Source organism: Magnolia sinica, chromosome 14 (genome assembly GCF_029962835.1).
Source record: "Magnolia sinica isolate HGM2019 chromosome 14, MsV1, whole genome shotgun sequence".
In the NCBI taxonomy this organism is placed as follows: domain Eukaryota; kingdom Viridiplantae; phylum Streptophyta; class Magnoliopsida; order Magnoliales; family Magnoliaceae; genus Magnolia; species Magnolia sinica.
In genome coordinates this window covers 78,717,016-78,741,674 of record NC_080586.1, presented here as the reverse complement: position 1 = coordinate 78,741,674, position 24,659 = coordinate 78,717,016, and positions in this window count along the sequence as shown.

The window sequence follows — 24,659 nt, the reverse complement described above, 5'->3', positions numbered from 1 at the left end:
CCCTTTTCTCTCTTCTCTCTTTCCTTTCTCTAGGGCAAATTCGTATAGAGAGAGGGGTGCTTAAAAGAAACACCTTTTATATTGCCAATTTTGGTGCAAATGGCCCCAAGTGTTGGGTTTTTACTATACTAGCTTTATGGGAGGGTCTTTCTAACCTCTAGGGTCCATTACGGGGTGTACATATTGTATACATCATAGGATAGTTAGCCTCAATGATGATCTACGTATGGACATGATCGGCCCACCATTTGGATGCGCCGATCGATAAATATGATTAGAAGTCTGTTTAACGGTCACCGATAGTTGATCAGGGCCGCGACTATACAAATATGAGCAGGAAAATATCCTTACTCCACGGGTAAAGTTTGGTCGTAAACTTACGGTCTGAAATTCTTAACTTTGCATAAGAGTGGACGACACAATTCACTTAAGTTTCAGTTCATTCCTTTAGGGTATTTGCACTTCTCATGCATTCGTCCTTTAGCTCAAGTTGAGCGGTTCTGGACAGCACCCAGGTCTGACTCCCGCGATGGACGTCAATCCCAGTAAGACGGATATTATCGTATAGTTTTGGAACTAGTGGCCCACTAACGAGCAGTCTAGAAATTGTTCAGAAAATCGAGGCATTTATGGAATGAATTTGGTAGTGAGATTTCTCGTGGGCAATGGTTAGATTTTGAATTAGCTATGTTTATAGTGTGGTCTATTTATAACTAGTGAAAGTAGAGATTTGGATATGATTACTCTAGCACATTGGTTTTAGGCTAAAAGAATAACGGGGCTGATTTGGTCTATTAGTTAAGATCCGGGCCTTATCTGACTCGGCTTCGGTTAGATCTTTAATTTAGTTATACTTGTCTTGATTAGTTAGTGATTGTAACGCCCTGAAAATCGGATGTCGAGCATAAACTCAACCCACGAGTTCCAACGCATCACTTATGCAACATAGATAATGATGATTAAATGTTGTCTGTATTAATGCATAAAACATGAATGAGATTAAGTCAAAGCAGCAAAACATAATCCAGGGACAGTTGTAATACGCAAGCGGAAGACTTACTCAAATACGTATAACGTTATAACACAGCATAGGTCCCCAAAGTATGTATGCATTGCCAGGTCAATAATTACATGTATTGTTTCAAAATACAAAACGTAAAAAATGTGATAGTTCACTACAAGTATAACCCTGAAGCCTCGTCGATCCGGATGGCCTAAGCGAAACCACCGGAGAATTGCATATATGAGAACTCATCCTGATCGTCATAGTAATCGGGCTCCGCCTCCTGAGTCACATCGTCATCTGCAATTAAGATAGAGTCTGGTGGGTGTTCAGAACACCGTCCCAGAACGTGGGAGTGAGTGATCAACTCAGTGGAACAATAGAGCAAAGGTTAACATGTTATCAATTCAATCAAGCAGTAATGATAAAGCAGACATATCAGACATTCCTAGATACTCTTATTAATGCAAGGATGAAATGTAAGTATGATGCATGCCCTCGCTTACACTCCCTCATGCGACACCATCTTATGGTCGCGGCATGCTTTCTTCCCTCTGTGCTCTTCAACCCGGGGCACATGCAGTGCGATGGAATGAGCGTGATTACCGAGTTATTATTAGTCCCTTTCATACAGTAGGATTGAGAATCTAAGGTACCTCCCTTGTATCAATTCTCAAACGATGATTCATTCTACGGTCGTCAATCCTAGTAAATCTTATAGGAAGATATGGTTCTAGGTCACTGCAAAGGGCTCGTCACCTCATCAGTGCAGGCCTAGTGTACTCTTGTTGCTACGTAAGGGCTCGTCGCCTCTACGCAGTCTTAGCGTACGCTTAAGGTCACTACAAAAGGCTCGTCACCTTATCAGTGTAGGCCGACAGCTCGAATACAGTGTCCCATACCACCGTATTCGGCTCACGAGTCTATATTGCTCAATGGACACTACGAGGAGTCTCGTCGCCCCAGCGTAGGCCGACAGCTCGACCACGGTGTCCCATACCACCATGTCCGGCTCATGAGTCTTAGCGGATCGAGGTACCAAGGTTAACGGAGTTTCACTGGTAAGGTTGGTACCTTAGGTTCAAATAGTAGCGTCTATACATGGTGAACATACAATAGGGCCAATCGGGTTACTTGACGAGCTCGACTAGTACGAGCGCACATCGAATCGATCGACATGAAGTGCGCAAGCACTTCATGTGGCCTAACCACTGCTAACGACCAAAGCACGACTCGGGTTCACCTAACACGTCCAATGTGGCGAAAACAACCTCAGCCACCAAATCAGGGCCTATTACCAATTGCGTGAACTATATCATAGTCCCAACCTCATTCAGTTTCCACAAGTAATCATACGAGACCGTCAAAGCAATAACTGACAATAATTCAATTTCTACTATCATATGAGCATGTAATGAAAATCAACATAAAGATGAATTTACACACATTCATTCTATAATGAAACAAACATCATAGTGTAACATACATGGAGGAAATCATATACATAATTAAGGTAGTCGAAATTCATATCTCAACCCTCAAACAAATTACTCATTAGTAACAACTAGCTCATTCAGACATTTCTACAAACACTTAGTCAACATACATCTTCGTACATGATGTATGTTGCTTACACATGTATTAGGCCAAATCCTTTCACTAGGGAATTGCCCCTTATACCACACGCATATACCCACGGCGGATAATCATGGCATGCATGAATCCGGGTTCCATATTCATTTAATCATTTCCACAAACACTTGGGCTACACACTTTAACATATATAACGTACATTGGTCGTGGCGTGATTTAGGGCAAGTCATTTCGCTAAGGAGTTGTCGCATATATAACAAGCATATATCCACGACAGATAATCATGTTAGGCACAAATCCAAATTCCATACGTATTTAAATATCACAACATATACATAGAATACATATATGTCACATAGTTCATATATACTTGTAAAACGAAACAGACGACGCATTTCGCATGTAAAATAGCACCCACGTCAGTTATAAATCATTAACCAACATTGAAAGCTTTGAAAACCATAACCTATACGTCTATAATCCGCACCTTATGCCGGTAGACACGTAACGAACTCAGTTCATTCACTCACGCTCCATCTACGGCCCAACGGCAACCTATTTCATGAAATAAGTTAGTTACTTCGTTACCTTAACTAATGAAAACCCTAGAACGGATTAGGGTTAGGATTCCTTACCCAATAGTGGAATGGAATTCGCCGGAATAGCGATCCGGTAGTGATGAATAAGCACGGGAAGAGGCAGGGTATAATACCAGGAATCTTCTCCAAGTTCTCTCTCATTTTCTCTCTCTTTATTCTCTTCTCTCTCTTATGATTTTTTTTCTCAAATTCGTATGGAGTGAATGAGAGAGGGTTTAAAGTCCTTATATAGGCCCAGGTTTGATGGAAATGGCCCCAGGTCCAAGGTATACTCAGGTTATATCCAAATACGGACTGTTCCAGTCTAACAGAGCACTTCTGGTGGCCCCTTTTCTACGTACGGTCGGACTTAAGCTCCCTGACTATGGATCTAGGTTAGGCTGAGTTTCCGTTCCAATCGGATTTACAGATCAGCCGTGGCGGACCAGTTTCAGTTCAACGGTCACGGTCACTCGATCAGGGTCACAGGTACACCGGCACGTGTAGGACATTTCTCCTGATCCGAGAGTATATTTAGGTCAGATTCTGACGGTCTGAATCCTTATATTTGGCCCGCAAGCGACACGACTCAGATTATTTAAATTCAGATTTTTTTTTCTAAATATTTTCACATTTCTCATACACTTTGCTCCGGGCTCAAGTTGTGCATTTCTAAACACAATCAAGACTTGATTTTCGAGGGGGTTGTCAAGTCCAGTAATGCGGTTATATCCATATAGTTTCGGGGTAATCGGACTTTCAACGTGTGGTCTAGGTCCGATACGGAGTTTTGGTGTGCACCCAAGAGCAATCGGGTTTAAGGATGGATTCTAAATTTCAGGGTAATGTAGCGTCAATGATTCTGCACGTTTTGGGTCTTACAGATCATATTTAAATTGATTAGTGCTAATTTTATAAGCACTCTAGTTTAGCATTTGCTAACATTAACCTAATTTTCTAAAGGTTTTGGTCTTAGGTAATTTCTGCCTGAGGTGGTACTCGGGTCCTTGTACGGATTTTTCCGAGACGTTACAGTGATGAGTCAGTTAGATTTGGGCCCTATGTGAGTAAATTATGGGGCTAAAGTTGATATTTAAGTGATCGGGTGGATTCGTTGGCTTCCTACGATTAATTAATCGGACTTGGTGCGGTTCTTTACGGGTTCCACCCGTGTATAAACTATCGTTGAGTGCCAATGGTCAGTAAGTGATAATATAAGTTAATTACATTAAACAAATTAAGGATTTTTTTGGAAATCCAAAACAGTGAAAATTCAAGACGTTACAAAAATTGAAACATATCTAAAGATTAAGTGGACCACACTACTGGAAACAGTGGGATAATGATGTCCACGGTTGGAACATTTTTTAAGGACCATAGTGATTTTGTTTTTTTTTTTGGTTTTTTGTCAACCCAACATGTTTAGTAGGTCACACAAACCCGAATGAAAGGAAAACACAAATATCACGTTAATTGAAAACTTTTGTAGCCTCGAAGAAGTTTTCAACGGTAAGCGTTTAATTCACACTATTTCGTGTGGTATGGTCCACTTGAGCTTTAGATATTCTTTAATTGTGGGCTCATGCCTGAAAATGGCCACATAGAATTTACTAAGTACGCTACTACGTAACTCAGCACACAATTCATAAGCTAGCGTGTGAAAATCACACCAAGTATAGTATTCTAATCAACAAATCAATTGTAATGGTTAAGGAAATTAGATGGGTTGAAGATATTCAAGTACAACTCAACATCAATCCAATCCAAAGTTAGAGTTAGGCCCTTGGGTTGGGGTTGAACCGACCCAAGTTGCACCCATACAAGCAGGCCAGATAAGGAGCTGGAGTTTAGCAACCCCCTAAACATAGGGCTGTAAATGGGTACCTGATGATCCCACCCCAATTTTAGCAAGTCCAGGTTTTTTTCTTTTGGTACTGTTTAATAAATTGGTTGGGTCTGGGTGCTACTTTTTGGACCTCATTAAAAATTAGGTCTATTTGGGTTTAGGTCCATAGACCCAGTTAAAGTCCGGTCAGGCCAAGTCCAGTCAGGACCAGTTCAGGTCTAATTAGTTATTCTTTTGGTATGGTTATATATATATTAATGATTTTAGTAACAAAATAGGTTTCCTAGTTGCTCATATATAAGAAATTCCATTTATAAACCATACGAAGAGCCCAATTACATACCATACATGTTCCAAAATTAGCACACTTGTGTGCAAAGTGGGCACACAGATGTGCGATGTAATCCATCTACTGAGAGTGCCGAACCATGTACATGCTCTTATATTTCTTGAATTCAATTTAAAACATAGATTGAAAGACATAATAGGTTTTTGACTCTAGGCATTTACGAATTAGACCAAGACTCCATCCAGACCAGTGAAACACGAACTAGATTAGCCCTAGCATGGATCCGATGGGACTCAATTCCAACTAGACATGTTGACAGCCCTAGTAATATACTATATATTTGATTTCCCAAGTAATAATTCACCACACATGATCCATATCTCAAGTGATTGGATGAAGATAACCTCATTTCGACAGTGTGGTTTTAGTATTAATTATCAAGTATGGTGTGTGTGCTAACATGCTAACTGTTGATGCAAAAATCTAGTCATCTTTGTCAGACGTTAGGAGGTTTTAGTATCAATTCTCAAGTACGGTGTGTACTAATGTGTTAATTGTTGATGCAGAAATCTGATCATCTTCGTCAGACATTCGGATTCCTACAAGGAAAAAATAACAATAGAGACCTTAGCTATAACAGAAGACACTTCGTTGCCTAAGTCAGAATTGAGGACTTGGGTCTAGTCAAATTGAGATTTATTATGCATACCTTTTGAAGTAGGTAATGCTCTTATTTATAGTTATTATGCACTAGTGGTGTAAATAATACTCTTCATACTTGATAGGTGCCTATTTTAGAGGGAATTTTTTCCTAAGCTAGTTATCAATCCTTACGATCGTTCATTGGTCGTGATAACAAGAGGCCAACCATCGTGAAACCCTCCACTAATGTTCTGATAGTTGAGCTGCTTGTAAATGACAAGCTCCATTATGGGCACCTATCTACCCCTTTGAAATGATTTGTGTCCTCTCTTACCCCCGTTCCTGGTTGGTCCATTTTCATCCACAACAATAACTAATAAACAAAAAAGTTCACATCAACCGTATGATTCTATCCATCAAATCATTTTTTAAAAATAAAATGGAGGGTCAACGTCATTTAGAGGGAAATATGATCATAATCACCAATTTGAACCTTCCGAAGTGTCAGGCCCTTGTCCCATCTTATGGATGGAACGAATAATCTAATTAGTGTGATTGTCATAATGTGGCCCAGGAAATGTACTCTGAACTTAATAGACCGTCCGGATTGATCGACTGGACTGTCCAAATGCCAGCTAGGAACACTCCAATTTGTAGCTCTCGAAGAGCACTGCATGGTTTCGGCTACAGAGAGTACGATCTGCTTCTTATAAAAAAAACGGCACAGAGTAGAATTTTATTCTTTGGGAGAGAAGCATGAAAATCATGTGCTCTGGCATGGCTTGAAAATTACAGTGATTGGACGATCGTACTGACTGTCCAACGGTCCAAATCATACATGTGTGACTCTATCATGACTCTAGTGACATAATTTTTGGTATGTAGACTATCTACGGTGTGCACTACCTGATGAACGGCTCAGATCTCTCATAAAAATGCTGTCCACCTGGATATCCGGCACTCATTACCCCTAATGGAATCAAAGCCTTATCCCACCGTAACCGTCTTCTGATTGGAATACCGTACCACAAAAGGCGAAAGATAGGAAAATTACCGTACAGTTGTATGGTATTTGTCGATCATGCTGTCCATTCAGTGGCCTGGAAAATCACATTATCAGACGATCATAGCCATCAGTTTTCCTTCCATCACAGAACTCAACGTTAACCGTTAATATTTTTCCGTTCTAACGTTCCTTCGAAGGCCACTTTTCAGATGGCTAAGATCATGTATACCTCAAATCATCCACCATCCATTGTCCGGACCATTAGATGTACAGTCCCGATCGACATATAGATCAGGGTTATTCGAACATTTATCAATCGCCAAGAGCACAGAATCATTTTCGTCCGCTTCAACGTATACCACGGTGAAAAAAGGCAATCGCCCCAAATCTCCCAAGCGTGTGGGAGATTCTGTCGTGGTGTGAAGTCTCTGTGGGACCCACCATGATGTAAGTGTGTAATCCACTTCGTCCATCCGTTTTTAAAGATCGTTTTAGTGCATGAACCCAAAATTGAAGCAAATTCAAATCTCAAGTGGACCACACCTGAGGAAACAGTGGGGATAGTGACATCCACCGTTCAAACCTTCCTGGGCCTTACAGTGATGTTTATTTATCATCGAACCTGTTAAAAAGGTCACACAGACCTTGTTGAAGAGGAAAAACAAATAACAGCTTGATCCAAGACTTCTATGGCTTCCAAGAAGTTTTCAACGGTAGGCATTCAATTCCCACCGTTTCCTGTAGTGATGTCCACTTAGTCTTTGGATATACTTAAAAATTTTAATTATGACCTTAAATAATCTAGAAAACGGATGGACGGTGTGGATAAAACAAATACATTACAGTGGGCCCCACAGAGTCTTCACACCACGGCAATGATGGGTTAACTTCATTGTCCAATGGCATTTTCGTAAATTTATTTGCCATAGAGACATACAAAAGGTCACCTACAACCGATTGGAGTACCAAGTGCCAGCATGTGACACGTGTTGGTCATCTGAGCCGTGCAAAAGGTGATCCCCAACTACAAAAAGCCACCTGTCGACCTTGTTTGCAAACAATAATAATAAAAATAAATAAATAAATAGACGGTTTAAATTACACAGACAGATAGTGTAATGGGATCCACTTGTGGGGTCCACCTGATTTTTGCTCTGTTTGATCATCATGGCTGGGCCCACCTTTGGAACGGATCAGATGTCTTTCATATATGACACGTGTTCACTTAAAACAGGTTGTAACTTGTACATGATCATTACTATAAATAATAATCTATTCTTGATGCATTCTCAAACGCCTATATGAACAATGTAGCAATAAGAGGGCCGTGGCCCCATACTGAGAACTTTGAAAATGCATCTGCTTTAATCTCAACACCCCAACTCTCTACCTTAAGAGCTTAAGCCAAAGAAAATCTTATCCTAGCCGTTGATCACTAAAGATATATAATTACCATGAGATCCCAATCCAAGAAACCATATCCTAACCGTTCATCACGTGAGATAATGGGGAAAGCTCCTTGTGGCTGTTGTGACAAGGAAGAGGATCTGATGAAGGGGCTATGGTCACATGAAGAAGATAAGATCTTGATCGACTATGTTAAGAAGAATGGTCCAGTGCGTTGGAAATCAATCAGGAAGAAGACAGGTAGATTTTATCTATGCTATCTTGAGATAAAGAAATATAATTTTTAAGTAGAATTCATGTAGCGGATCCGAATTACCATAGCTACCCACTTCAATGTGTGCATTGCATATCCACGTGGTCCATCCATTTTTTTCAGCTTATTTAAGGATATGGTCCAAAAAATGAGGCAAACCTAAATTTAAGGTGGACCACACCACAAGAAATAGTAGTTATTGAACAAAATCATTAAAAACTTTGTAGCATCCATGGTAATGTTTATTGACCATCCAACCAATTGACAAGGTTATATTGAAGGGAAAAATAAATATTAGCTTGATCTAAAACTTTTGTGGCCTAAAAAGGTTTTTAATGGTCAATAGCCACTGTTTCTTGTAATTTGAGTTACATGAAATTTATACATGCTCTAATTTTGGAAACATAGCATAAAATAAGTTTAAAAAATAAATGAACAACGATGATATACAATACACACATCGAGGTGGTGTCCTACCGTCAGGGTCTCAACTATATCGTTGGTTCTGAGGTGGCAACCATGCAAGGTAGGCTTATGGGTCGCTTGGGGGCATGTAATCAATGATAATTGGTGTTTGGTAAGATGTGCATTGGAATCTAATTCACACTAAATGCATTAGAAACTATTTTCTTGAAATCACAGCATAATCATGTGAATCCATTGCATATGGGTTCCGCCGACTACCGATTGGAAATTCGTGGTTTTGTGTTCCACTCTATCTTTTAATGCATTTCAAATACAAGTTGCCAACACACATTCATGTAAATGCAAGTGGATTATGATTACAAATTATCAAACGTGATTAATAATTTCATTTCATATGGATTTCATGATAATTGGCAATACATATAAAATACATGATCTCAAATAAGGACTCAAGATATTACTGTATATTATTTCATTGGGCAGATCTACGCCGTTGTGGCAAGGGTTGTAGGATGAGATGGATCAATTATCTACGGCCAAATATAAATCATGCTCCATTGACTCCTCAAGAAGAAAAGCTTATAGTGGATTTGCACTCCAAAATAGGAAACAGGTAAGGTAAATGAGGTGGTATCACATACAACTCTCTGTACTATATTGTTGTTGTCCAAACAGCGCATATATGTTGATTTGTCAAGTACATGCAACATCTAACCAGTCTAAAGGTTGGCCCCAACAGGAAGAACGCTTGCTGCCAAAATCAGACTAATCAACTCATCATTCAGTCCACACCATACAAAAGAATAAACAACCGCCAAAATTATCCAAAGTACATGTGTGGTCCACCTACTAAGTGAAATGGGCTTTTTTTTTTGTTGGCTCAGACATGGGGCCAATTGAATGGGTTGGATTTGCAGTCTAACAAGTACATAGTCTAGTTTAAGCATAGGTCCAAAATGTTTATTTTGGGTCAGATTATTATGGTTTGTCTGTTGGGTGGGTGAGAGAGAGAAAAATGCGACAGATCCAAAACTCAAGTGGACCACACGATAGAAAACAATGGGGATTGAATGCCCACCATTGAATAATCCGAGGGCCACTGAGGTTTATGACTATGTTAATATTTTAGTATTTACCGTTCATCTCGGTTTGGATGGCCACCTTGGAAAGGTTTCAATATTAGTCATTTCTTGATTTTTGAATTTGCCTTATTTTAAGCTCTTATCTTAATATAAGTTAGAAAAATGAATGGACAGTTGAATTTCTCGCAAATATCATAATGAAAGATATTTAAATATCATGTATATTACAAAATTATCCTTACAAACCTTGTTAGCCCGGGCAGGCTGGACTCAGGTTAGGCTGATGGTCTGTTATACAAGGTACAAGCCCTGCTTGATTGAGAAACGGGTCTAAATTTTAAGCCCGAGCCCGCCATCTGCCTGATTCTCCAGCCCAAGGCTGCCAATCCGGCCACTTGACAGTACTGACTACCTCTATGGTATGAAAAATGACATCCAACCGTCTAGTAGGTGGCAGTAGAAGCAGATTATGCTATCAACCATCCTCCACCGTACACATGGTGCTGCAATGCATGAACAGAGCCATCCATCCAGTGATTCCCTTTAAGCACTGTGTTTCAAAAATCACACATGTTAGACAATCCTGTTTACCACTTTCCTCACTCTGTTTATATATATATATATATCTTATAGGAACTTCGTAGAGCTGTGGGCCCCACCGTGATATGTGTCAGACATTTAACACATCAATCAAATGCACCATTCCATGGTGGGCCATGAGCTTAAAAATAAAGTCAATACATGGCTTAGGTGGGCCACACCACATACAGCTGCTGAGAGGGGTTACCCTCTCATTAAAACATTCATGATCATTTATTGGGCCCATTGAGATGTGGTTCACAAATCAAGCCCATTGTGTGTATCTCACTTGGATGAGGGGTCAAACCAAGTTTCAGCCACATCCAAAACCCAAGTGGCCCATCAAGTACTTTTATTTGTTTTAGGCATGTCTTGACACGGTTTTTGATGGTATGGCCCACTTAAGTTCAGTATACGACTGATTTTTGGGATATCTAGTAACCTAAAGGAGACCCATCAAATGCACAGTCTTGATGTTCGACACACATTATGGTGGGGCCCACACAACTCATCCTCATGAAAAGTTCCCATAAGGTCGATAGCTGCACACCAAGAAGGCAAGAACTCATTATACATAATGTGATTTTCATAATCTGAACGGTCCATGTGATGTGACACCTCATGAAAACCGAGGGTTTAACTTTTGCTTTGATCCAAAACTTTGGTGTGTGTGTGTGTGGGAAATGGTTCTATGCGATTGGGCTCATGGGAACTTGCCATGAGGTCGACCTGTGTGGGGTCCACTGTGATGCGTGTCGAACATCAACACCGTGCATTTGATGGGTCCCCTTTAAATGATGGGATATCCCAAAAATCAGCCATATACGGAACTCAGGTGGGTCATACCATCTAAAATCATGTGAAGACATGCCTAAAACAAATAAAAGCACTTGGTGGGGCCCACCTAAAATTTGGAGATGCATTTGAAACTTGGTCTGACCCATCATCCAAGTGGGACACACATAATGGATGGGCTAGATTTGTGAACCACACCTCGGCGGGCCCAGCAAATGATTATGAATGTTTTAATGGGAGGGTAACCCCTCTCAACTTTTGTAGTGTTACCCACAAAAGTTATCAATTGAGTAGTTGTTCGACACACATCACAGTGGGTCCACACAGCTCGACCTCATAATACCATTTTCATATATATATATATATATATATATATATATATATATATATATATATATATATATATATATATATATATTATCAAAATGAATGTAAATGGTTCAAACTAGAGCCTTGGCATATGGGTATTTCACAAAAGCATCCTAATTGGACCAACCAAATGATTTTCTAATTAAATTGCATTATTTTCTGATTTGGACCACTGAACCTAGCTCATTTCAACCATTGGATTTATTTTTCAGGTGGGGTGAGATTGTGTCCCACCTCCCAAGTAGGACCCATAATCAAATAAAAAACTATTTAACCACTCGTTTAAAGAAGCAAAGCATGAATCACATGGACCCCACCAACAACATTCCACCATCTAATTTGCATCAAAACCCCACCAATTACAACCAACCATTTCTTTCCCTTAGTCCCACCACAATCAAATCTGAAGATGATCACTTACTTGCAATGTGGAATTCCGAGATTGGAGAATCTTTCCGGAGACTCTACAACATCAATAATGGAAATGGGTCTGCTAAAATCCCCTTCGACCTTGTGTCTCTTGTTGCATCATCATCTACTGTGATGACTACAACCCCAGGTATTGCTTCAATGACTGGTGAACATGAGTTCGATAAGGAACATGATTAGCAAATCAAATAATCAAAATGTCACTTATCCAACAAGTGATGTGTGTGTGTGTAGTTATTTGTTAACTTGATTAGTTAAGTATTTTCACCTTTTTTACCTGGTTTTATAAGATGGAATATTGAAACTACGTTTTATTTTTAGGTACTTTTTATTTATTTATGTAGGGAAAGAAAGGAATTAGTTATTTACATGAAATTAGAAAGGTCTTTTTAGACATTTGTTCTTCAACAATGTATATTTTAAGAAGGTTAGTTTTACCTTTTGAATTACTTATTTGGTAAGTGTTGTTTTTCATGTAAGTATAATTGTGGGTGATGAAGAGTATGAGGTGATAAAAAAGTAAATTTCTTAAAAATAGGTTTGAGAAGTGTTCATACCACTATCTTTGGGGTTTGTTTGTAACATGGGACTGGATGGTATGGAATTGCATTTGCTATAATGTAAATTTCATCCAATGTTTGGAAACGGAAGGAAGGATTGGATTAATCTAGGTATCATATCATCATATCCAAATAAGAAATATGGCAGTATTTTTGGTGGATTTCAAAATCCATTACATTTGTAGGCCCCACGGTGATGTATGTGTTTTGTCTATGTTGTCCATCCTTATGCACCATTTACATGTGACAATTGAGTTGCATATGCATATAGGTGACCGGCTTTGGTTGTGAATTGATCCATTGATTACAATTCCATGGTCCACCAAGCACAGGTTTTCCTTAATACAATATTTTTTCTAAAGAAAGAATCTGATACTAAACATGGGATTAGACGATCAAAATAATATGGTTATTCCAAACATATAATCATTGTATAATAATGGTATTAATTCCACCTAATGTAATTCAATACCATTTAATCTCACATTTCAAACATGCCCTAAGATGATACATTTGCAACCTACCAATAATTAAATTAATATGTAAATAGTTTTAAATCAAATATATTCTTAGGATATAATAAGTCTAACCTCTTCACCATCCGTGTGATGCCATTTAACTTGCAAGATCAAATATTGGACATATCTACAAGCAAATCTACCCCTTATTTACAACAACCCAACCTCTCGACTATGAGGATGAGTGGACCCATGAACGAAAAAACATGTTGATTCATAATTGTGTAATAAAAATTTAAATTCTAAAAGAAATTGCATAATGCATGGTATTTATGAGTCACTTGGGTCATGCTTAACGTGTCTATTCAACCTTTAATGAACAACCACACAACACTTTAGTGTCTGTTTGGTAGGACTATCAATGGGCTGAATAAGAGCGGAGCTAAGTTAGTCCAAGCCTGACCTACATTCTATGACTTGACTTAAGCTCAAGTTTGGCCTGAGCCCGTGACAAGCCTAAATGGACATGTCAAGTATGACCTCATAAGTCAGTAGCCAACCCAGCTCAAGTTGTCATGCCCCGAAAATTGACACCCGAGTATGGACACTTCAATCCCAAGTTCCCAAGTATGAACTTAGCAAAAATGCACCTGTGTGAGCTGCCACGAGCCCTACAGTCCTGTTAACGTTCTCACATGATCAAAAATCAAAGTAGCTTTAAATCAGCGGCATCAAAAGTTCAACAGAGATAACTACACCTAGAAATGGATGACTAATATTCAAAATGTACAAATTCAAAAGTGGTGTCCGCCCAAATGTGGACTACACAAGCCACAATAAATATTTTACAAAACAACTAATGAAGTTCACCTAGCTGGGGACTCCAAAATACAGATCCTCAAAATGTATAAGAAGGAGAGAAGCAAGACACTCCGCCCAAGTCTACGTATTCGACAATTAGAAGTATGGAGCGCCATCAACAAGGTCCACCATGTCTCGTATAATGTGTCAGTCTCGGTAAAACCCGCATCAATAGTATTGTCTGGTTAGTGTTTTAAAACATTGTCCTAGGTGGGAGTGAGTAGCTTACTCAATCGTATTGTGGGTCATTACATGGATCGCATGGCTTGCTATGGCACTATGTAGCTCCTTACCAGTGTCCATTGATCTAAATTTGTGTTCATCACCCAATAGTCTATATTAGGGCTCATTGCCTAAGGACATTCACAACTCGGGGCGAAATTCGTCACCCAAGCCCTAAATGTGAAGAAGGCACGCCACCCAGATCATTTATAACATGGTAGGATCGCGACATTCATCGATGCTCGGTGGTCACTATGGAGAGGCTCGTCGCGTAATATTTTACCAACGTGGCGTGCTTGTCACCCAATGTTTTACTTATATGGTAGGCACGTCACTCCAGCATAGGCCGATAGCTCGGACATAGTGTCCCGTACCACTGTTTTTGACCCTCGGGTCTTGTCGGATCATAAACCTCTAACTGTTATAAATGAACCTCATTCGCTAGTAACATGATATTTTGGATTTTTTTGAATGTTATACATCCACCAAACATAAGAATGATTGGGTCATGCATTGGACTGATCCGATAGACAACGGGGTACCCCGGATAAAACTGACATTGGGTGTGAAACATCCCGTGTAGCTCCAACTACTGTCAGTCGTCCGAGTTCAACCTCAGTCACCCGTATTAGTCTGGGATGACCAATCCAAAATGGGTCATTCACTTAATATTTGCAGGGCTCGATCCACATGACTACAAATCAGATTATTAAATATATAAACAAATCGCACAATGACTTCATACCACAATATGGTATATCAATTAAACATATGTGCGAATCGGTGCCAATTAATGAATATCAACACAAAATCATATATATCAATAATACTTGTGGAATAATATACAAAATCATAACAGTAAGAATTTCATATTGTTTAATTCATTGAATATATTCACTACCAACAATCCATAACATTAGAGTTTACAATAATAAAGCAATTCAAGCATAAATAGTATATGTATATTATAAACAACTAAAATCATTATTTATCACTATTAAGAGTTGATAAAATGAAAGCTAAAAGAATGGTTTACACAAAATCATTATTTTTTTTTTTGAATAATTCATCATCAAGTCTACTTTAGCCCCACCAAATTTTAATCCATTTCGAGTTTCAGAATAATTCTTAAAATTCCAGAAGTATTGGTTACCAGAAGTACCGAAGTCGATCAGGTCCTGACACGGTCGACTGGGTCTCCTTGTCCTCTGGCCTAGAGTCGATTGGGTCTTGACGGGTTGACCAGGTCCTCTTGTCCAATTGCCCGGGGTTGATTGGGTCAAGTTGGGGTTGATCAGGTCCCCCTTGTCCAAAACTTGGACAACTCATTTGGCACTTGAGGTAGAGCAGACTATTTTGGGGTCGACCCTGACTCTTTGTCATCTAAAACCTTTTATGTTTAAGCTATTTGGAATTTCAAACTTTGAATTTTCTTTCTTCCTTTGCTTCCATCCACCCACCTAGGTGGTCCTAGCATGGACTTGGACAAGTTGAAGTTTCTACGAACTTGATTACGTCAACCAAAGCAGCCTTAACAAGTATGTCACTGTGTTTAAAGTTAGTAAATTCAAGAGTTCAATCCTAAGGTTCCCCAAAATTCATAACGTTCACTTGGTCGGGTGGTTTTGGTGGACCTAAAATCACTCATTTTGGTCCCAAATAGGTATGAATACACATATGAACAAATCAAGAAATAAAAGGTAACACACAAGGACATCTAATTACTAAGTTGTCAAAATTTCAGTGTGTTACAACTATAGCATAGGAAACACCGGTGATTAACCATTAAAAATTAATTACCGGCCACAAAAGCTTTGGATCAAGATGATATTTGTGTGATCTTTTCATCTAGATGTTTGTGACTTCATCAACTAGGTTGGATGGAAAATAAACATTCCTAGCTATGAAATCCATTAAAATTTTAATGGTGGGATTCAATCACAGCTTTTTCATCCAGTGTGTTTCCCCTAATATTTGAGCGATCTTCATTTTTAAGATCATACCATTATTTTATAATTTTAAAATGGTTGGATGGTTTATCAAACCATTTTGAAATCTCATTTTGACATGTGGTATGTTCGCTATGTGTACTACCTGCTGAATGGCTTGGATCTCTGACATGTGTTTTGCCCCCAGAGGGGCCAGCCTCGAAAGGATCACTATCCTTGTCCATATGTAATCGTTCATCCGTTCGTGTAGTACCGTACTACAAAACTCTAGAGATGATACGGTAGAGCAGAAGGAATGAGAATATGGTCGTTGCATATATATGTCGTACACGTGGCATGGTTGTTCGTCAAACGCGACTGTCTCTCTAAGTGGGCCTATCATGGATGACTTCCTTCTTCAAAATCACACTAAGCAGATGATTGGGGCCATCTATTTTCTTCCCATTATTGCATTTAATGTTAACCGTTAAAAGTTTTTACTTACAGTCATTCTTCCAAGGAAAATGTTCGGATGGTTAAGATCATTTGATCGACGTACGTCTTGAACTATCTGCCATCCAAAGTAGGGACCATTAAATGTACAGTTTCTACATGTTCTGTGAGTACACTCACGTACAGGGTTTTCCACATGTGCCCTCAACCAATATTTATGCCTGATCTGAAGCTTACATCCAGTGGCCTGCACTTTAAGCATGTTGTGGCCCAGAAATGAAGGGATGGACACCCATTGTACGAAGAATTCTGATAAAATTGCTCTCATCCGTTGATTTATTTCACAATTTGGGGACAATACAACAAGCCAATCATGCTCGATTTCATTACATATGGACTTTGTGATAGGCCCTTGAAGATGGACGGCTCGGATTCATTACTCATCTCAAAGTGCAAACTTCTTCTGCGAGTACATGATTTGCCTTGTATCGGCGTGCATGCATGCCTGACAAGGATAGACTCTTCTGTTAGTTCTACACTATTTTTAAAATGGTGGTGGTGCATCTCCTGATATCCGGTGCTAATATACAGCTACGAAAACCATCGAAAATGTGGTCCAATCATCAATCGAGAATATCTCTGAAATTATACTCATCCAACGGTCATAACCATCCATTTTTAGTGGCCATCAATTGGATGGTTAAATGTAATTTAAAAGAAAGATCAAAACATTAATATAATTTCTATATAGTTTTTGGGCCATGATCCATCTACAGTTGGTTACCCATTTGGACCGTCAGGATTGTCGTGGGCTCATATGTACGGTTGAAGTGCCATAACTACTTTTTTAAACGGTAGTAAAGTAACTCTACATAACTTGCAGCAATTTATGGCATGCGCTTCTGCACGTGCCACGTACACGAGTCAGACCCAGAAAAGACAGAATGCGGCCCCTGTCAGAAGGCAATCACATCAAATCTCTCAAGCGTGCGAGTCCGTTTTGACTACCCAATGGCATTTTGGTAATAGTTTAACTAACAATCCACGTGGCATCACCCAATTTGTTACTAATGTAGTGGGCTTGTCACCTAATATTTTACCTATGTGGTTGGCACGTCACTCCAGCATAAGTCGACAGTTCAGACACGATGTCCCATACCATCATGCCTGACCCTCAAGTTTTGTCGGATCGTAATGGTCTAACGATTATGAATGAACCTCATTAATAGGGTATCCTGTATTCCTTTAAATGCTATACATCCACCAAACATAAAAATGATCGGGCCATGCATTGGACTGATCTGATAGATAATGGGGGACCTTGGACAAAATCGACATTAAGTGTAAAGCATCATGTGTAATTCCAACTACTGCCAGTCGTTCGAGTTCAACCTCGGTCGACCATATAAGTCTAGGATGGCCAACCCAAAATGGGTCATCCACTTAACATTTGCAAGACTTGATCCATATGACTCGATCCACTTAACATTTGCGGGACTCGATCCACTTAACATTTGCAAGATTCCTTTAAATGCTATACATCCACCAAACATAAGAATCATGTCACGCTCCGAAATTTGGTACCCGAGTTGGCCAGGCCCGAACCCGAATTCTAGAACTGTGAATTGTACTTAAACAAAATATACAATGTAACCTACATTATAATCATGTATTTTCAAGGCAATCAGGGTAACTAAAAGAATAAAAAAAATCATTATCATTAAATAATGTCCACTAATCAATCCTTGAAGTTTTACTTACATTAATATTCAAAAATAAATAATAACAAAATACATTAAATTTTAATTAATATTTAAATAAACAAAAGGAAAGGTCTTCGATCTTGCTCAATTAGTTCTATATACATAAACCCTGTAAAAATCTATACGGGAGTGAGCACGACGGCTTGTAGGGTCACATCATTCCCAAAATTAAAACTTTTACATTAGCATGTAACAATGAATAGATAATGAAAGGTCGATTCATAGTGTGTAGTATCGCAAGCCGGTAGGGGCCTCGGACCAAGGGCCACAACTCGCGTTAGTCCCATACCTAACGTGTGAAGTGATTCCAAGATAATAGACTCCAAATCGCGAATAGTCCCATACCTATTGGGGATCGTGGCCCACGAATGTGTATATCAAATCTGTATTTGTGCATTCACAACCCAAATATAAGAAAATATTAACATTCCTGTAACATCCTCGATTTTCACTGTTTTGGATTTCCAAAAATTCTTGAAATTTTTTTATTTAATTAACTTATAACATCACTTAATGATCATTAGCACTTAATGATAGTTTATACAAGAGTGTACCAGTAAAGAACCGCACTAGTCCGATTAATCAGCTGTAGAAAGCCAATGAATCCGCCCAATCACTTGAACATCAGGTGTAGTGTAACGTCCCACCCAACCAGAACAGTGTCCTGGGGCGTCCACGTAAGATTTGCCACAGGACTGTTCATTTAAGCCACTCATAGTGAGGTATCACAAATAAATTAGACCAAGATTAGCCCAATTGAATAGATCAGACGAGCCTTGATAGAACCTGGTGCGGGCCTCCAAGCCAGATAGCCGTTTACACTTAACGACAGCCCGTGCGGGCTATACCGCAACACGGGAAGGTCAGAAAATTATAAAAATTCAAGGGAGCATATATCTCACTGGGCTTGGGGACCATCGCGGACCATGGACCCAGTGGACACCCAGAAGTAGAATCTGGCACTTGCCAGATGCACCTCACCAATGCCAGAATTGGAATCTGACACGGGTAAATAAAACTGAGATTTCAGGCATTTCAGCTGTCGTATTTCTTCCAAATTTATGATAAGGGTCTAATGTATTTTTCTACGCCCGTCCACAAACTTTAAGACCCGATCGTGGCACGGTGACCGTTGATCGCAAATCAGACCCGTGCGACCAAACCCTATATCTGATCATCTCCAAATTTTGCATGGCCCTTCATCGGGCCATGGAGCACCTATCCTATAAGTTTCATGGTCAGAGGGCCACCAGAACTGCCCCGGTTATCCAAACAAGCTCTAGACCGCTCGTTGGTGGACCACTAGTTCCAAAACTATAGAATAATGTCCGTCTCATTAGGCTTGACGTCCATCGCGGGAATCGGACCTGGGTACGGTCCAGAACCGCTCAACTTGAGCTAAAGGATGAGTACATGAGAAGCGCAAATACCTTAAAGAAATGAGTTGGAACTTAAGTGAATTAAGTCATCCACTCTTATGCAAAGTTGAGGATTTCGGACCGTCGGTTTGCGACCAAACTTTACCCATGGAGTAAGGATATTTCTCTACTCATATCCGTATAGCCACGGTCCTGATCGACTATCGGTGACCGTTGAACAGACTTCTTATCATATCTGTCGATCGGCGCATCCAAATGGCGGGCCGATCATATCCATACGTAGATCATCATTAGGGCTAGCTATCTTACGGTGTATATTGACTTGTACACCTCATAGTGGGCCTTAGAGGCTAGAAAGACCCTCTCATAGGTCTAGTATAGTAAAAACCCAACACTTGGGGCCATTGTCACCAAATCTGGCATTATAAAAGGGCCTCATTTAGGGCACCCCTCTCTCATACGAATTTGCCCTAAGGAACAAAGGGAGAGAGTAGAGAAAAAGGAGAAGGAAGAGAGGAAGAAGAGAAAAGAGGAGAAAGACAGAAGGAGAGAATGAAGAAGGGAGAGAAAGGTGGGCCAAAGAGATGTGAGATCTAGAAACCCCTCTTTCCTTTCCTCAAGAAACCCCACATCCACAAATGCAAGCGATTTTCATCCGATTAGGGAGGTAAGCACCTATCCTTTTGTAATCCTTTGTGTTGAGATATGATTTATATGAAATCCTAACATGCAAGTGTATTGTCCTAGGATTCCGGCCGATCAACATCGAGTTTGGCGCTTCTAGGTCGTTTTCCAAGATCTCAACGATCCATAGGTGCGGACTATTACTCTTAGGTGACCTAGCACCAATTTTAATACAAGATTAATGATTTTGATTGCTTGGATGTTATTTTTGAAAGCCTAGGAAATCCTAGGAATTGTATGTTGGTTGAAATGGTATGGATTTATATGTTTGACTCTCTCTCTCATGATGTCGTTTATGTTTCTCACATGATTTGATGTATAGATGATCATATGTTCATGCCATGTTGATTTTTATACGTTGTTGCTTCATATGTCGTATGATTTCATTACTCCTGTGTATATGATTTCTCAACATGGAGGAAGTGTTAACTTCCTCAATAACCCACACCACACACATACACTTTATTTATAATAATAATGATTTACTTGTAGGGAAATTTGAATTGTATGTTGAGCAACATGAGAACATGGTGTTGAATATGTTTGATGTTACATTGGTAGTTGGCATGCTATGAGTCACTATTCCTACCCTTGGGTTGGTCAGGAACAAGAGGAGAGCGAAGGTGGTTCCATTGGTAGGACCACCTTGAGGCTAAACCCATGGGTTTGGACGAGTATGCGTGGGCGGCAGTAGTCAGGCTACATGGGTCGCTTGTACCCTATGTCGTTCCGCCACATACTTGCCTGGGCTCGTGCGGTTTAGTCCACTGGCTGACCCACCTGGTTGTTAACCTTGTTTACTCACATATGTATGGAAACTGAAACACTCTACCACCGTTGTAGCCCATCGATACCAGATGGAATATTGATCCATAGTCTCGTGAGCCGGGCATGGTGGAATGGGACACGGTGTCCGAGCTGTCGGCCTACGCCGGGGTGACGCGCCTCCCCGTAGTGATCGCGAGCGACCCCACATTCAGCACCCCCCATGTGCTTGAAGTCGGGGATAGGGGAAACCCGACGGGGTCAAGGATCGCGGGGTCTCGACCTCACACATTAAGGGGTCTTGGCCCCGCAACTAGTTCAGGGCATTTGATACGTGGGGTGTATCAGATTCCCAAATCTGCTGGATGAATAGACTTAACTAAGAACTCGGTTAACATCATCATTGCATGGCATTAGCTAGGTTGGCGACTCGGCAGTCGAGGTCGCACTGAGGGAGTGTTGGCATTGGCGATCGTTAGATGGTGTCGCACGAGGGAGTGTTGTGGCGAGGGCATACATCATATCATCCTGCATGCATGCGCATTAACAAGACTAGATAGATGTTTATGATTGATTGCTTTTCATTAAATTCTTATTATAATTGATGCTTGTTACAACTTAAGACTAATAGCACCCACTGAGTTGATCACTCACTACCACTCTGGGACGGTGTTTTAAAACACCAACCAGACCCGTTCAAAGATGCAGGTGATACAGACTTCGTGGAGCCTGGCGATGCGAGCCTTGAGGAGGAGGACAAGTTCTCTTCTTCCAGCTGATGAACGGGTCCTCATCGGACCTGTAGATGGGTCGTTGGATCGCTGCGCAGAGGGCTCAGCTTTATTCCTTTTTGACATATTATTCTTTTGTGATTTTGTTGGGTGACACCATGTGTGACCCTTTATATTTTTTTTGGTCATGTATATGTGTGTGTATATATATATATATATGTATGTTAGTTCTCTTTCATTTCAGTCGACAGGTGTATTTGTGCTTCATGTTCCAGGAACTCCAGGCTGCGCATTTAAACCCGATTAAATGCATATTAAGGAAAATCGATTATAAGTGACCTCGGGAACTCGGGAGTCGAGCGTATGCACGACCCCCCGATTTTCAGGGTGTTACAATTCCAATATATAATAACCACTAAAATTTTGCTAATGAAGTCAAATAAAATAAAATAACTTCTTATTCATTTTTGGACTTTGCCAGGGCAGAGCACCCGTGCACCCATTTTAGGAATTAACCCAAGGCAGAGCACCGTGACCGTTTTGGACCTCCCAGGGCAGGGCAACGTGCATCTAACATTTTAGGAAGTCCGGGTAGAGCACCCACGTGAAAAATATGATTTTCATCCTAGGACACGGGCAATGGATCAAATATTTAGATACGACATATCTCGAAACACGGGCCAGGGGTCGAATGTCTACAATTGCTAAAAAAAATAACGTTATAATTCTTTCAGGGCAGAGCACCCATAACAACAAAATAACATGATAATTCTTTCAGGGCAGAGAACCCATCATTTAAATATATTTAAAAGAATTTAATAATAATCAAATGAATTTATTTCACATATCAAAAATCAAATAAATGCATTCTACATTACGTAAAACTCAAATCAAATAACTCAAATCAGCAATACGAAATAAATAATCAATGAAATCAAAATGTATACCAATGTAGTTTTTTCAATTGGGAAAATCACCTACTTGTTGTGAGTAAAAAATGTAATAGGAGGATGATAATTTGATGTAGATCCGACTCTATAGCTATGCTTGGAGCAGTCAACACCTAATCGCAACACAAGTAGATATGACTGTACGATGGTGTTTGGCACGATTGATAAAGTTTCTAATGGACAGAAAATGCGTCTCAAATCAATCCTGAAAATTTGCTCAAATGGTGGAATTAGCGGGTCTCGGGTCGACTCATTGAGTCAACTCAGTACTCAACTTCTTCCTTCTTCTTTTATGTTTTCCTCTCTTTTTCAGATCTTCCTCCTCTAATTCTTCCTTCTAGCGGTAAATCAGCAAAGGGGTGTGGACAGGCAACTTGAAGCAACGAGTTACTAGCTCGCTAATGATTCTCTCTCTCCCTTTCTTGAATCAATTTCTTCTTTTCACTTCCTTTCTTTCTTTCTTTTTAGATCTTTGCACTGGCATCAATGAGATTTTTCAAAGTTCATATTCTGGAATCCATCTTGTAAAAGGAGTTTGCGGTTGGCATATTGCGGTGAATGGAGGAGAAAAAGGAGGAGAGAGAGATTAGTGGAAAGGTGGGTTGGATTTCTCAGTTGACGTGCACCTCACTTTTCTTTCTTTTTTTTATCTTTTTTTTTTATAGGGTGGACCTATAGGAATGGTGTGACAAATCCACACCGTCCATCGCTTTGGTCCACCTATGTTAGGGGATGGGCAAATAAATGAGGTTGATCCAAAGTTCAAATGGGCCACACTGAAGAAAACAATAGAACTTGGACTACTCACCTTTAAAAAAATTGGGTCGTTACAGATCGGGTCATGCATCAGACTAATCTGATAGATAATGGGGGACCCTGGACAAAATCGACATTAAGTGCAAAGCATCCCGTGTAATTCCAACTACTGCCAGTCGTCTGAGTTCAACCTCGGTCGACCGTATAAGTTCGGGATGGCCAACCCAAAATGGGTCATCCACTTAACATTTGCAGGACTTGATTCACATGACTACAAATCAGATTATTAAATACATAAACAAATCACACAACCACTTAATACTGCAACATGGTATATCAATTAAACACATGTGTGAATCGACGTTAACCGATGAATATCAACATAAAACCATATATATCAATAATACTTATCAAATAGCATACAAAATCATAACAGTAGGAATTTTATATTGCTCAGACATTTTGTCGAACATGTTGACTACCAACAACTCATAACATTAGAGTTTATAATAACAAAGCAATTCAAGCATAAATAACATATGGATATTATAAACAACCAAAATCATTTTATATCACTATTAAGAGTTGATAAAATGAAACTTATAAAAATAGTCCACACAAAATCATTATCTATCATTTTTATTTTATTTTTATTTTATTTGGATAATTCATCATCAAGTCTACTTTAGCCCCACCAAATTTCAGTCAATTTCAAGTTTTATAATCATTCTTAAAATTTTAGAACTACTAGTTACCTGAAACTAATAATTTTCTATATAGTTTCTAAAACGCCATAAAATTAACTCTTTTAAGTTTAGATTTTTTTTTTTTTTGAAAATAGACTCATCAAAT